A 13,508-nucleotide genomic window follows, 5' to 3' on the forward strand; every position below is an offset into this window, starting at 1 on the left:
TGATCCGCCCGCCTCGGCCTCCCAAAGTGCTGGGATTACAGGCGTGAGCCACCACGCACGGCCCTTTTTTTTTTTTTTTTGGATGGAGTCTTGCTCTGTTGCTCAGGCTGGAGTGCAGTGGTAGGATCTAGGCTCAGCCTCTACCTCCCGGGTTCCAGTGATTCTCCTGCCTCAGCCTCCTGGGTAGCTGGGATTACAGGCATGAGCCACCATGCCCCGCTAATTTTTTTTTTTTTTTTTTTTTTGGTAGAGACGGGGTTTTGCCATGTTGGCCAGGCTGGTCTCAAACTCCTGACCTCAGGTGATCCACCCGCCTTGGCTTCCCAAAGTGCTGGGATTACAGGCATGAGCCACCGCTCCTGGCCAAGAAAACTCACTTCTAATCCCTCTGCCTAAATGTCTTCTCTGGCTACCCACCTATACCTTGCTCACCATTTGCCAAACAGGTATTTACACCTCTTCTGTGCCAGGCCCTGGGGTTTGCTTTGGGATCAAAGATGGATAAAAAAGATTACAAAGACAAAGTTTTTTTTTTTCTTTTTGAGATGGAGTCTCGCTCCATCACCCAGGCTGGTGTGCAGTGTCATGATGTCAGCTCACTGCAACCTCTGCCTGCCAGGTTCAGGTGATTCTTGCGCCTCAAGCCTCCCTAGTACCTGGAATTACAGGCATGCACCACCGTACCTGGTTTATTTTTGTATTTTTACTGGAGAAGGGTTTTTGCCATGTTGGCCAGGCTGGTCTTGAACTCCTGACATCAAGTGATCTGCCCACCTCAGCCTCCCAGAGTGCTGGGATTACTGACATGAGCCACAGTGCTCAGCCCTCAAAAACAAAGACTTTACATTCAGGGCCTTCTCCCAGTCTACTCACAGCAGGAAGCGTTAAGCCAGGGCCACAAAATGACCTGAAACCCAGAGAGATGGAAAGGATACAGTAAAACTAACATGCTTTGCCATATTATAGAGAGGAGGGAACCTATTAGTGGATCCAAGTTTCTAGAGAAGGCGAAAGGTGAATACAGTTTTTGCAGGAATGAAAGAGAAAAACATAAACCAACTCCAGAATCAATAAATTGGCCAGGTGCAGTGGCTCCACCTGTAATCCCAGCACTTTGGGAGGCCGAGGTGGGAGGATCACCTGAGGTCAGGAGTTCGAGACTAGCCTGGCCATCATGGTGAAACCCTGTCTCTACTAAAAACATAAAAATCAGCTGGAAGTGGTGGCATGCCTGTAGTCCCAGTTACTTGGGAGTCTGAGGCATGAGAATCTCTTGAACCCGGGAGGCAGAGTTTGCAATGAGCTGAGATCATGCGCTCCAACCTGGGTGACAGATGGAGAGTCCATCTCAAAAAAAAAAAAAAAAAAAAGAATCAATCAATTATTCCTACATTCTGGCAAAGTATGTTTGGGTCCTACCCTGCATTTTAGGAATGAAAAATTAGCAAAGAACAGTGGTTCTTATGTTTTTAGGAGGAGGATTTTGCCCCCAGCAGACACCTGGCATCGTCTGGAGATATTTTTTGTAGTCACAAATGAGGGCGATGCGACTGTTGGCATGTACTTTTACTGGTAGAGACCAAGGATGCTGCTAACCATTCTACACAGGACAGCACCCTACCATGCAGAATTATCTGGTACAAAATGCCAATAGTGGCCACACTGATAAACCTTGGCCTAGATGGGTACGTTAGGAGGTGATGGGGAACTCAGGAAGTCACATTCCTGGGATGAGACTCAGATCAACTAAAGAATCTTGGAAAAATCTCTCCACGTCTCTAAGTCTCAGTTTTCTCTCCTGTATAATGGGGAGATATAATTATATTACCTACTTCATCAGTTTGTGAGAAGAATAAATTAAACGAAGAAGCACTTATATAGTACCTGGCACATAGTAGGCTCTGGATCAATATAAGGGAGTTTAAAAAAAAAAAAAAAAAAAAAAGCCTGGCGCAGTGGCTCATGCCTGTAATCCCAACACTTTGGGAGGCCGAGGCGGGTGGCTCACGAGGTCAGGAGATCGAGATCATCCTGGCTAACATGGTGAAACCCTGTCTCTACTAAAAATACAAAAAATTAGCCAGGCTTGATGGTGGGCACCTGTAGTCCCAGCTACTCAGGAGGCTGGGGCAGGAGAATGGCGTAAACCCGGGAGGCGGAGGTTGCAGTGAGCCAAGATCACACCACTGCACTCCAGCCTGGGTGACAGAGTGAGACTCTGTCTGGGAAAAAAAAAAAAAAAAAAAAAAAAGTGGAAGTGAGGCTGGGTGCAGTGGCTGATGCCTATAGTCCCAGCATTTTGAGAGGCCAAAGCAGGTGGATAGCTTGAGTTCAAGAGTTCAAGAGGAGCCTGGGCAACATGGCAAAACTCCATCCCTAAAAAAATACAAAAATTAGCCAAATACAAGACAACTAAAATATAAAACAAGCTAGGCATGGTGGCTCACGTCTGTAATCCTAACACTTTGGGAGGCCAAGGTGGGCAGATCATTTGAGGTCAGGAGTTCGAGACCAGCCTGGCCAACATGGTGAAACCCCGTCTCTACTAAAAATACAAAAATTATCCGGGTGTGGTGGAACACACCTGTAATCCCAGCTACACGGGAGGCTGAAGCAGGAGAATGACTTGAACCCAGGAGGCAGAGGTTGCAGTCAGCTTAGATTGCACCACCGCACTCCAGCCTGGGCAACGGAGTGAGACTCCGTCTCAAAAAATATATGTGTGTGTGTATATATATGTCAAAAATAAAGTAATCTCTAAAGAGTCTTACTTAACAAAAAATCATTTAGCCACAGCTAAAGAAATCAGTCCTGGAATAATTCAGACTCTCTCTGCCTCTGCCTGCCTGCATTCCTTCCTTCCTTCCTTTCTTCCTTCCTTCCTTCCTTCCTCCCTCCCTCCCTCCCTCCCTCCTTTCCTTCCCTCCTTTCCTCCTTCCTTCCTTCCTTCCTTTCCTTCCCTCCCCCCTCCCTCTTTTCTTTCCTTCCTTCCTTCCTTCCTTCCTTCCTTCCTTCCTTCCTTCCTTTCTTCCTTCCTTCCTTTCTCCCTCCCTCCCTCCTTTCCTTTCCCTCCCTTCCCTCCTTCCTTCCTTCCTTCCTCCCTCCCTCCTTTCCTTTCCCTTCCTTCCTTCCTTCCTTCCTTCCTTCCTTCCTTCCTTCCTTCCTTCCTTCCTTCCTTCCTTCCTTCCTTCCTTTCTTTCTTTTCTTTCTTTCTTTCTTTCTTTCTTTCTTTCTTTCTTTCTTTCTTTCTTTCTTTCTTTCTTTCTTTCTTTCTTTCTTTCTCTCTTTCTCTCTCTCTCTCTCTCTCTTTCTTTCCTCTCTCTCTCTCTCTCTCTCTGTCTCTCACACACACACACACACACTCTCACACACAATCACACACAGAGAGAGAAACTTTTATGGTTACTCCAAATTTATTTCCAAGAAAAACATGGAGTTATACCTCTGTGGATTTTCTTCCCTGGGCACTGAATTCATGGCGTATCCAATCAAGATTTGGTCATGGTGAAATTGACTGCATTGCACTTTAAGAAAAAAATCTAGGCATTCCTGGTGGGTGCGCACGTGGTAGTGTACAGGGATACAGAAGTGGGCATCCACATTTCCAAAATAAACTACTTCTAGGTGATCCGGAACTTGCATCTGTCCAATGCAAGCCAACTATCAATGCACATGAATTACCAGGACCTCATCCTTCCAGCCTCCCCAATCTCCCCAGAATCTCTGGGGACGTACCAATGCCTGTGAGGCCTAGTGAAAACAGTGCAGTCCCTGAATTCACTGTCATCCAAGAACAGCTTGAGACCTGTTTACTTCAGAACCAGCAAAAGGTGAACAGGTCTTTCCTGAAAGCCCTGGTTTCTAGTAGAAGATTTTAAATATAGGACAGTTGAAGAGGAGGGGTCACTCAGAGGACTGGGGACCAGGAGTTGGAACTCATCAGCTTGTGAGAAGTTCTAGGGTTTGTGACCTTGGTGCCCTTAGGCATATTCCTTAATCTTTCTGAACGTCAGCATCTCCCTCTATTCGAAAGGGCCCATTGCCAGGCTCAGTAGCTCATGCCTGTAATCCCAGCACTTTGGGAGGCCAAGGTGGGAGGATTGCTTGAGCCCAGGAGTTCGAGACCAGACTGGGCAACATAGTGAGACTCTGTCTCTCCAAAAAAAAAAAAAGTAAAGGGCCAATTGCCAGATACGGTGGCTCACACCTGTAATCCCAGCACTTACGGAGGCAGGTGCAGGAGGATAGCTTTAGGCCAGGAGTTCAAGTCCTGCTTTGGCAACACAGTAAGACCTCATTCTCCATAAAATGAAACAAACAAACAAAAAGACAAAAGGGTCCATTGCCGGTCAGCCCTGGCAGGCTGCTGTGAAAGTCAAGAGAGACAGAGGACGCAAGACCGTTCTGGAAAAGGCTGAGTGCTGTGTGAGAGGTGTTCACTGTTGCACCCTGAGTGTGCCCAGACTGTCTTAAAACTTTCACCCACTCTGCCTTCTGGGCAGGCAGTTCAGGCTCCTCAGAGGTGTCTCCTTATCGGCTGGAATGCAGGAAACACCCAAAATAGAGACGGCTGAGGCGTGTCTTCACTAGCTCAGCTCAACCGGCTTTTGAGGTTTGCAATGCAAGATGAGTCCTGGGTTCTATCTTGATTGTGCCTTTGAGAGGGTTGGTCAGAGGTAAGATTAGCTATCTGGCGTCCTCTGTTCATATGCACACACTGAAAACCCAGAGGGCAACCAAGCCAGATAGCAAGTGGCAGCACCCACAAAAATGTGTGTCCGGAAAGAAATCAAGAGGGACCAGAAGAAAAGGCGGACTCGGCCATTTTCCAAGGGGCTCACAGTTCTGAGGGCTGGAGCCATGAGAGTCCAAGGGGGTCTAGCATCCCATACAGGATGCTGTCTCTCAGGGAAGGAACGGTGTTGAGGAATCATCGCTGGGGGTTAATCCAAGCCAGGCCTCCCCGGAGAGCCATCTTGTGGCCACTCGAGTATTTGACTGTTCAATTATCTTCCCTTTTTTCTTCTTTAAAGAGAAAACTCTTCCCAATCCTAAATGAAACGGGATGTAATCATTGTTGGGTGGGTCAGAAGTGTTTTAGAAATTGGCAAAGGGAGACCAGGTGCGGTGGCTCACACCTGTAATCCAAGCACTTTGGGAGGCTGAAGTGGGTGGATTACCTGAGGTCAGGAGTTCAAGACCAGCCTGACCAACATGGTGAAACTCTGTCTCTACTAAAAATACAAAAAAGTTAGCCAGGTGTGGTGGCAGGTGCCTGTAATCCCAGCTAATCAGGAGACTGAGGCAGGAGAATCGCTTGAACCTGGGAGATGGAGGTTGCAGTGAGCTGAGATCATGCTATTGCACTCCAGCCTGGGTGACAGAGCAAGACTCCATCTCAGAAAAAACAAGCAAGCAAGCAAGAAACAAAGAGAAAGAGAGAGAGAGAGAGACAGAGAGGAGGGAGGGAAGGAAGGAAGGAAGGAGAAGGAAGGAAGGAGAAGTAAGGAAGGAAGGAAGAAAGAGAGAGAAGAGAAAGAAAGAGAGAGAGAAAGAAGGAAAGAAAAAGAAAGAAAGAAAGAAAGAAAGAAAGAAAGAAAGAAAGAAAGAAAGAAAGAAAGAAAGAAAGAAAGAAAGAAAGAAAGAAAGAAAGAAAGAAAGAAAGAAAGAAAGAGGGAGGGGGGATTGCACTGGGAGTTATACCTGATGTAAATGACGAGTTGATGGGTGCAGCACAGCAACATGGCACAAGTATACATATGTAACAAACCTGCACGTTATGCACATGTACCCTACAACTTAAAGTATAATAATAATAATAAATATATAAAAAAATTAAAAAAATAAAAAAAGAAAGAAAGAAAGAAAGAAAAAGAAAGAAAGAAAGAAAGAAAGAAAGAAAGAAAGAAAGAAAGAAAGAAAGAAAGAAAGAAAGAAAGAAAGAAAGAAAGGAAGAAAGAAAAGAAAGAAATTGGCAAAGGGTAGAAAGAGTTGTAGGCCTGCAAATCTCACCAGGCTGATCGAGGTAATGCTAGCTTTCTAACTAGTTGGACATGTCACTTATTCTCTAACAGCAACAACAAATGAAGAGTCATAATACCTTCATTTTGTGTAGAAACTATGTGCAACTTGGCCGGGCGCGTTAGCTCACGCCTGTGATCCCAGCACTTTAGGAGGCCAAGGGGTCAGGAGTTCAAGACAAGCCTAGCCAACATGGTGAAACCCCATCTCTACTAAAAACACAAAAATGAGCCGGGCATGGTGGCGCATACCTGTAGTCCCAGCTACTCTGGCGGCTGAGGCAGGAGAATCGCCTGAACCCCAGAGGCAGAGGACTCAGTGAGCCGAGACCATGCCACTGCACTCCTGCCTGGGCTAAAGAGACGTCATCTCAAAAACCACACAAACAAACAACAACAAAAAAACCTATGTGCAACACACTGAGCTTTAAATATATTTTTCACTTCATCCTCATCGAAACTTCTGACTGTAATCTTATTTTAGAGGTGAGGAAAGTGGACTCCCAGTTGGAGATTGTGGGTGGCCATTATAGGTTACTAAGTAGAAGAGGGGAGAAAAAGAAAAGGAAATTGGAATGGAGTTTTGAGTTTTGGGTTAATTTTTGTGTTTGTTTGTTTGTTCTTTGTTTTGTGTGTGTGTTTCTTTTTTTTTATTTTGAGACGGAATCTCGCTCTGTCACCAGGCTGGAGTGCAGTGGCGCGATCTCGGCGCACTGCAAGCTCCACTTCCCAGGTTCAAGCGATTCTCCTGCCTCAGCCTCCTGAGAAGCTGGGACTACAGGCACCGCCACCATGTCTGGCGAGTTTTTTTTGTTTTTGTTTTTGTTTTTTTTCCTGCATTTTAGTAGAGACGGGGTTTCACCATGTTAGCCAGGATGGTCTCGATCTCCTGACCTCGTGATCCGCCCGCCTTGGCCTCCCAATGCTGGGATTACAGGCGTGAGCCACCGTGCCAGGCCGAAATGGAGTTTCTAGGAGATGAATTTGGACTTGAAAAGAAGAGGAGACATCCAGGGTTGGCCTACATTTTATCCAGTGAGTGTCCCTGCAACTCCTCTGGGAATAGAGTACCCATCTTAGAGATAAAGAAACTCAGAGCTGCTGGTGCGGTGGCTCACGCCTGTAATCCCAGCACTTTGGGAAGCCGAGGGGGGTGGATCACGAGGTCAGGAGATCGAGACTGTCCTGGCTAACACGGTGAAATCCCGTCTCTACTAAAAATACAAATAATTAGCCAGGCGTGATGGCGGGCGCCTGTAATCCCAGCTACTCGGGAGGCTGAGGCAGGAGAATGGCATGAACCTGGGAAGCGGAGCTTGCAGTAAGCCGAGATCTCACCACTGCACTCCAGCCTGGGTGACACAGCGAGACTCCGTCTCAAAAAAAAAAAAAAAGGAAGAAACTGAGAGCTGAAAGGTTACATGTATTGCCTGGGGTTATAAAATCAGGGCGAGCAGGAAAGTCTTGACTTTGGGGAGCAAGAATCAAACAACACAATTTAAATAGCTAATCTAGCTAATCTCAGGAGGCCTGATAGGGGCTTTTGGAGTCAGGAACTGCATAAATAAATCCAGGTGTCCTCCTCTGATCTCCATCATACAAAACATTACCATGGGATTAGCACATCAAAGAGACTTGGTTCTTTGTACTGTAAGTAGCACTACCCTAAGGTGGGCAGTGGGCCAGCTGGAAGACGCAGGAATTCAGAAACTGTTAATTCACCAATTTCTTGGACTTCCTTCCTTAACTAGCTGTGTGACCTAGGACAAGCTAACTAACCTTGCTGTACCTTCGTTTTCTCATCTATAAAATGGGTGTCATTATAATGGCAACCTCATAAACTGGTTTGGGGATAAAATGGAAATAACATCAATATTTATGACGCTTACTATGTGCCAAACAGTATTCTAACTTCATTTGTTACATTAACTGAAATCTCACAACCACCGTGTATTAAATGGGTTCTTATGTAAGGGAGTGAACTATTATTTAATGATTAAAATGATGAATGTAAAATCTATCAAGCAACATGGAGAATGTATTATATTGAGTAATAAGAATAAATAATAAGTGAGGGTGGGTGCAGTGGCTCACACCTCTATTCCCAGCACTCTGGGAGGCTGAGGCAGGTGGATCACTTGGGGTCCGGAGTTCGAGACCAGCCTGGCCAACATGGCAAAACCCCGTCTCTACCAAAAATAGCTGGCATGGTGGCACTCATCTGTAATCCCAGCTACTTGGGAGGCTAAGGCAGGAGAATCACTTGAACCCAGGAGGTGGAGGTTGCAGTGAGCCAAGATCGTGCCACTGCACTCCAGCCTGGGTGACAGAGTGAGACTCTGTCTCAATAATAATAATAATAATAAGTGAATTTCAAAATATTATCTACTTTAGGACAATGGTTCTATTTAAATTCCTGAATACAAGGACAGGAAGAGAAAGTGGAAAAGGGAACCCCAAATTATTGGTGGAATTGTGCCTGGTCTACATGTTGTTAGTTTCTGTTATGAAATTGTCTTTGCAAGAAATAAAACATATTTATACATAAATGTATAAGAGCAGTTTATTGGGTTTGATTGATAGAAAGACCTGTTATTCTCCTCCCAGGAAAATACATACACCCAATAGGTAGGTGGCCTCCCATTCTCCAGAATTCCTAGACCTACTCCCCTCCTAAATCCCATCCATTGATCCCTGGGGCCCACAGGATAGGAACCCATGCTTTCATTTAAGAATGTATCTCTCTCTCTCTCTGTCTGTCTTTCCTTCTCTCTTTCTTTCTTTCCTTCTCTCTTTCTTTCTTTCCTTCTCTCTTTCTTTTCTTTCTTTCTCTCTTCCTTTCTTCTTTCTTTCTTTCCTTCCTTCCTTCCTTCTCTCTCTTTCTTTCTTTCCTTCTCTTTCTTTCCCTCCCTCCCTCCCTCCGTTCCTTCCTTTCTTTCTCTCTCTTTCTTTCTTTCTTTCTTTCTTTCTTTCTTTCTTTCTTTCTTTCTTTCTTTCTTTCTTTCTTTCTTTCTTTCTTTCTTTCTTTCTTTCTTTCTTTCTTTCTTTTCTTTCCCTTCCTTCCTTTCTTCCTTCCTTCCTTCCCTCCCTCCCTTCCTTTTTTTTATTTCCTTTCTTTCTCTCTTTTTTAATTTTCTCTCTCCCTTTCTTCCTTCCTTCCTCTCTTTATTTTATTTTATTATTATCTTTTTTCGTAATGGAGTCTCACTCTGTTGCCCACGTTGGAGTGCAGTAGCGCGATCTCAGCTCACTACAACCTCCACCTCCCAGGTTCAAGCGTTCTCCTGCCTCAGCCTCCCGAGTAGCTGGGACTATAGCACCATCACACCCGGGTAATTTTTGCATTTTTAGTAGAGACGGGGTTTTGCCATGTTGGCCAGGCTGGTCTCAAACTTCTGAGCTCAGGTGATCTGCCTGCCTGGGCCTCCCAAAGTCCTGGGGTTACAGGCATGAGCCACCGTGCCTGGCCTTCTTTCTTTTTGTTTGTATGTTCTTTTCTCTCTCTTTTTTTTTTCCCTTACCTCCATCCCTCCCTTCCTGCTCCTCCTCCTCCTCCTCTCTCTCTCTCTCTCTCTCTCTTCCCCCCATCTAATATGTGTGAGACACACAGTGGGCCAAATAGTGAGGACACAATTGTGAGATGTTGCAATGTCACCTGCTGACATTCCCACATTATCTGCTCCTTGGTTTACTCCCCCTTTTAATCTATTAGTGGCCTTACTTTGTGAAAATAGTAATAGACCGAGAAAAATAACTAACATCCAGGGGAGATGTTACTGATTACAAGGGATTTTCTCACACATAACCTGATGGTAAGCCTTTGGTCACTGTGTAAGTAGATATTACTGGTATCTTGGTTTAACAAAAGAGAACACAAACACTCAAAGAAGATGGAATAAATGATGGGTTTGTCTGTAAGCAATGGAGACACAATTCTGAACCCAGGGGTTTTTGACTGCAGAGATCACAGGAGAACTTATCATCTGGTGGATAAGACAAGAGTTTGAATTCGGATTCTGGCAGGTGCTGTGTGATCTTAAGGGAGCTGCTTTAATTCTCTGAGCCTGTATTTCCCTCTAAAAATGAGTAGTAGGAATAACATCGGTTTGGCAATAAAAACAGCAGAAACAACAGGAAGAGGAATATTAACCGCAAGCATGGCTGAGTGTGTTTTCGGCGCCAGCGCTGTGCAGTCTAGAGGGATCTCCTTTCATCTTCACAACAGCACTGTGATGTGGTACAGTTGTCATTCCTCCTTATCAAATGTGGATGACAAGGACTTTGGCACAATCTGAGGAACAGAGGAAGTGTTCAAGATGGGATAGCAAAATTAATGGAGGAAAAAACCTCATTTCTTTGATTTTTTTTTTTTTTTCATCAGTAGGGAAAATTTGTGTTGAATCTTTGACAATTCCTCCTCCAGGCTCCTGGAACTAAAGCCCCATGGTCTTAAAAGGTTTTCAACTAGTGAATCATCTTTTGTCTTGATCTAGGTGTCATTTTGCATATCTGCAACAAGGGTCAGTCTAATTGCTGGGTGCAAGAGACACCTTTTTTCAGATGACCCAAGGAAGGGAAGATTGCCACATTAAAAGTAATGCTTACATGTGGACAAAATGTAACTTGATGTTAGCCCAGTGGAGTGGCTCATGCTTGTAATCCCAGCACTTTGGGAGGCCGAGGTAGGAGGATCACTTGAGCTCAGGAGTTCAAGACCAGCCTGGGCAATGTAGCAAGACCCCTGTCACTACAAAATATAAAAATAAAAAATAAAACAATTAGCTGAGCATGGTGGTGCATGCGTGTAGTCCCAGCTACTCAGGAGGCTGAAAGAGGAGGATCACTTGAGACTTGGTAGCACCACTGCACTCCAGCCTCAATGACAGAGCAAGACTCTGTCTCAAATAACAACAACAACAAAACTTTATGTCGACAATTGAGCTCTTTTAAATATATAAAATTGTATTTATTATGTAATGTGGGTGCATTTTAAGATGTGGGTAAGGGGTCTCCCAAAAATAAGAATGTTTGGGACCTACAAGATCCTTACAAAAAAATGTCTCTGTCCAAAATTATCATAATTGTTGGCCAGCCATGGTGGTTCATGCCTGTAATCCCGGCACTTTGGAAAGCCAAGGCAGGCAGATCACTGGAGGCCAGGAGTTCAAGACCAGCCTAGCCAACATGGCAAAACCCCATCGCTACTAAAAATACAAAAATTAGCCAGGTGTGGTGGCACATGCCTATGGTCCCAGCTACTCAGGAGGCTGAGGCAGGAGAATCGCTTGAACCTGGAAGGTGGAGATTGTAGTGAGCTGAGATCATGCCACTGCACTCCAGCCTGGGCAACAGAGCAAGACTCTGCCAAAAAAAAAAAAAAAAAAAAAAAAAAGGCCTGGCATGACTCATGCCTGTAATCCCAGCACTTTGGGAGGCCGAGGTAGGCGGATCATGAGGTCAGGAGATCCAGATCATCCTGGCCAACATGGTGACACCCCGTCTCTAGTAAAATAAAATACAAAAAATTAGCTGGGCGTGGTGGCGGGTGCCTGTAGTCCCAGCTACTCGGGAGGCTGAGGCAGGGGAATTGCTTGAACCCGGGAGGCGGAGATTGCAGTGAGCTGAGATCATGCCACTGCACTCCAGCCTGGCGTCAGAGCAAGATTCTGTCTCAAAATAATAAATAATAATAATAATAATAATAATAATTGTTGAAACTGCTTGATAGGAAGGGAGGGTTTCATTATGTTTGGATGCATTCCAAATTTTTCAAAACGTTTATTTTCAAAGACCATTATCCCCCTAAATTCCATTTATTCACCACTTCATCCTTCTAAAGCACCTTTTGCTTAGGCGGAGTTTGCAGAATTCCACCGAGTTCATTCCTCAGATCACTAGATCTTGAGGTAGTTTGAGATCTCTGGAGACAACAAGAAGAATGAATAAACAAATGTTTGTTTTCTCCTCTTAAAATTCCTGAAGGCAAGAGGCAGTAAATGAATAAATTAGGAGATCTTTGGTGGACCTGACCCCAGAAGCAGCTGCTGGCCCCAGTGGCCTCCTGCCTTTGTTTTTCTAAGGCTCTGGGGCTATTGTCCCCAGTCTGTGGAAAAACCATCCTACCCATTTTCAAAAAGAGACAGTTGCATTTCAACGTCTACAGAGAGTCTCCCTTCTCAGGCTGAGGTTCCCTGACCCAGTGGCGTCTTGCTGTCCTCACAAAGACAAGAAATCATTAGCCCTAATTAAGTCCTCCCTAGCAGGCTGCCTGGGATCCAGTAGGCAGGTCTTCATTCCTGCCCTCTTTACTAGGAAAAAGGGAAGGAAAGGAGACAAGCCTCTTTGGATATTATCCTTCAGGGTGGGTGCTAGTATGAATCCGTAAAGATCAGTTTGGAGAAATGTATCATAAACCTCAAACATGCCTCCTACTCTTTTCCCTCTTGGAATGTATCTGGGGGAATCCATAACATGGGAGGAGACTAAGGCGAATGAACAAGGGTTTAAAGAGCAAAAACACTGCCTATTAAATACCAAATGAAATGTCTATTTGTATGGACAATAGAAATACCTATTTATAGAATGGTGGTAGAACCACAAGGTGCCATATTTTGCCAAATTTTACAAGTATTAAAATGGTGAAGGAGTAGGGCAGGTGGCCCACGCCTGTAATCCCAGCACTTTGGGAGACCAACGCAGGAAGATCACTTGAGCCCAGAAGTTCGAGACAAACCTGGCAACACAGTGAGACCCCATCTCTACAAAAAAATTTAAAAATTAGTTGGGCTTCGTAGCACAGCCCTGTAGTCCCAGCTACTCGGCAGGCTGAGAGGGAAGGTCACTTACGCCAGGGAGGTGGAGGCTGAAGTGAGTTGTGATCACACCACTGCACTCCAATGTGGGTGACAGAATGGGACCCTGTCTCAAAAATAAAACAGCGAAGATATGGACAAGAAACAAAATGTTCTTAATATTGTAAAGAAATAATTCAATTACAAAACAATATTTTTATTTTATTTATTTATTTATTTATTTGTTGAGGCGGAGTCTCATTCTGTCACCCAGGCTGGAGTACAGTGGCGTGATCTCGGCTCACTGCAACTTCCAGCACCTGGGTTCAAGACATTCTCCTGCCTCAGACTCCCAAGTATCTGAGATTACAGGCATGCACCACCACACCCAGCTAATTTCTTTGTATTTTTAGTAGAGGCAGGGTTTCACCATGTTGGCCAAGCTGGTCTCAAACTCCTGACTTCAAATGATCCACCCACCTCAGCCTCCCAAAGTGCTGGGATTACGGGTGTGAGCCACGCGCCCAGTCAAAACAATATGTTTGTTAAAAATAAAATATGCAGTCATGCATGGTGGCTCATGCCTGTAATCCCAGCACTTTGGGAGGCCATGACGGGTGGATCACAAGGCCAGGAGTTCAAGACCAGCCTGGCCAATATGGTGAAACCCCTTCTCTACTAAACATACAAAAAAATT

The sequence above is a fragment of the Chlorocebus sabaeus genome, chromosome 11, assembly GCF_047675955.1.
Source record: "Chlorocebus sabaeus isolate Y175 chromosome 11, mChlSab1.0.hap1, whole genome shotgun sequence".
NCBI lineage: Eukaryota > Metazoa > Chordata > Mammalia > Primates > Cercopithecidae > Chlorocebus > Chlorocebus sabaeus.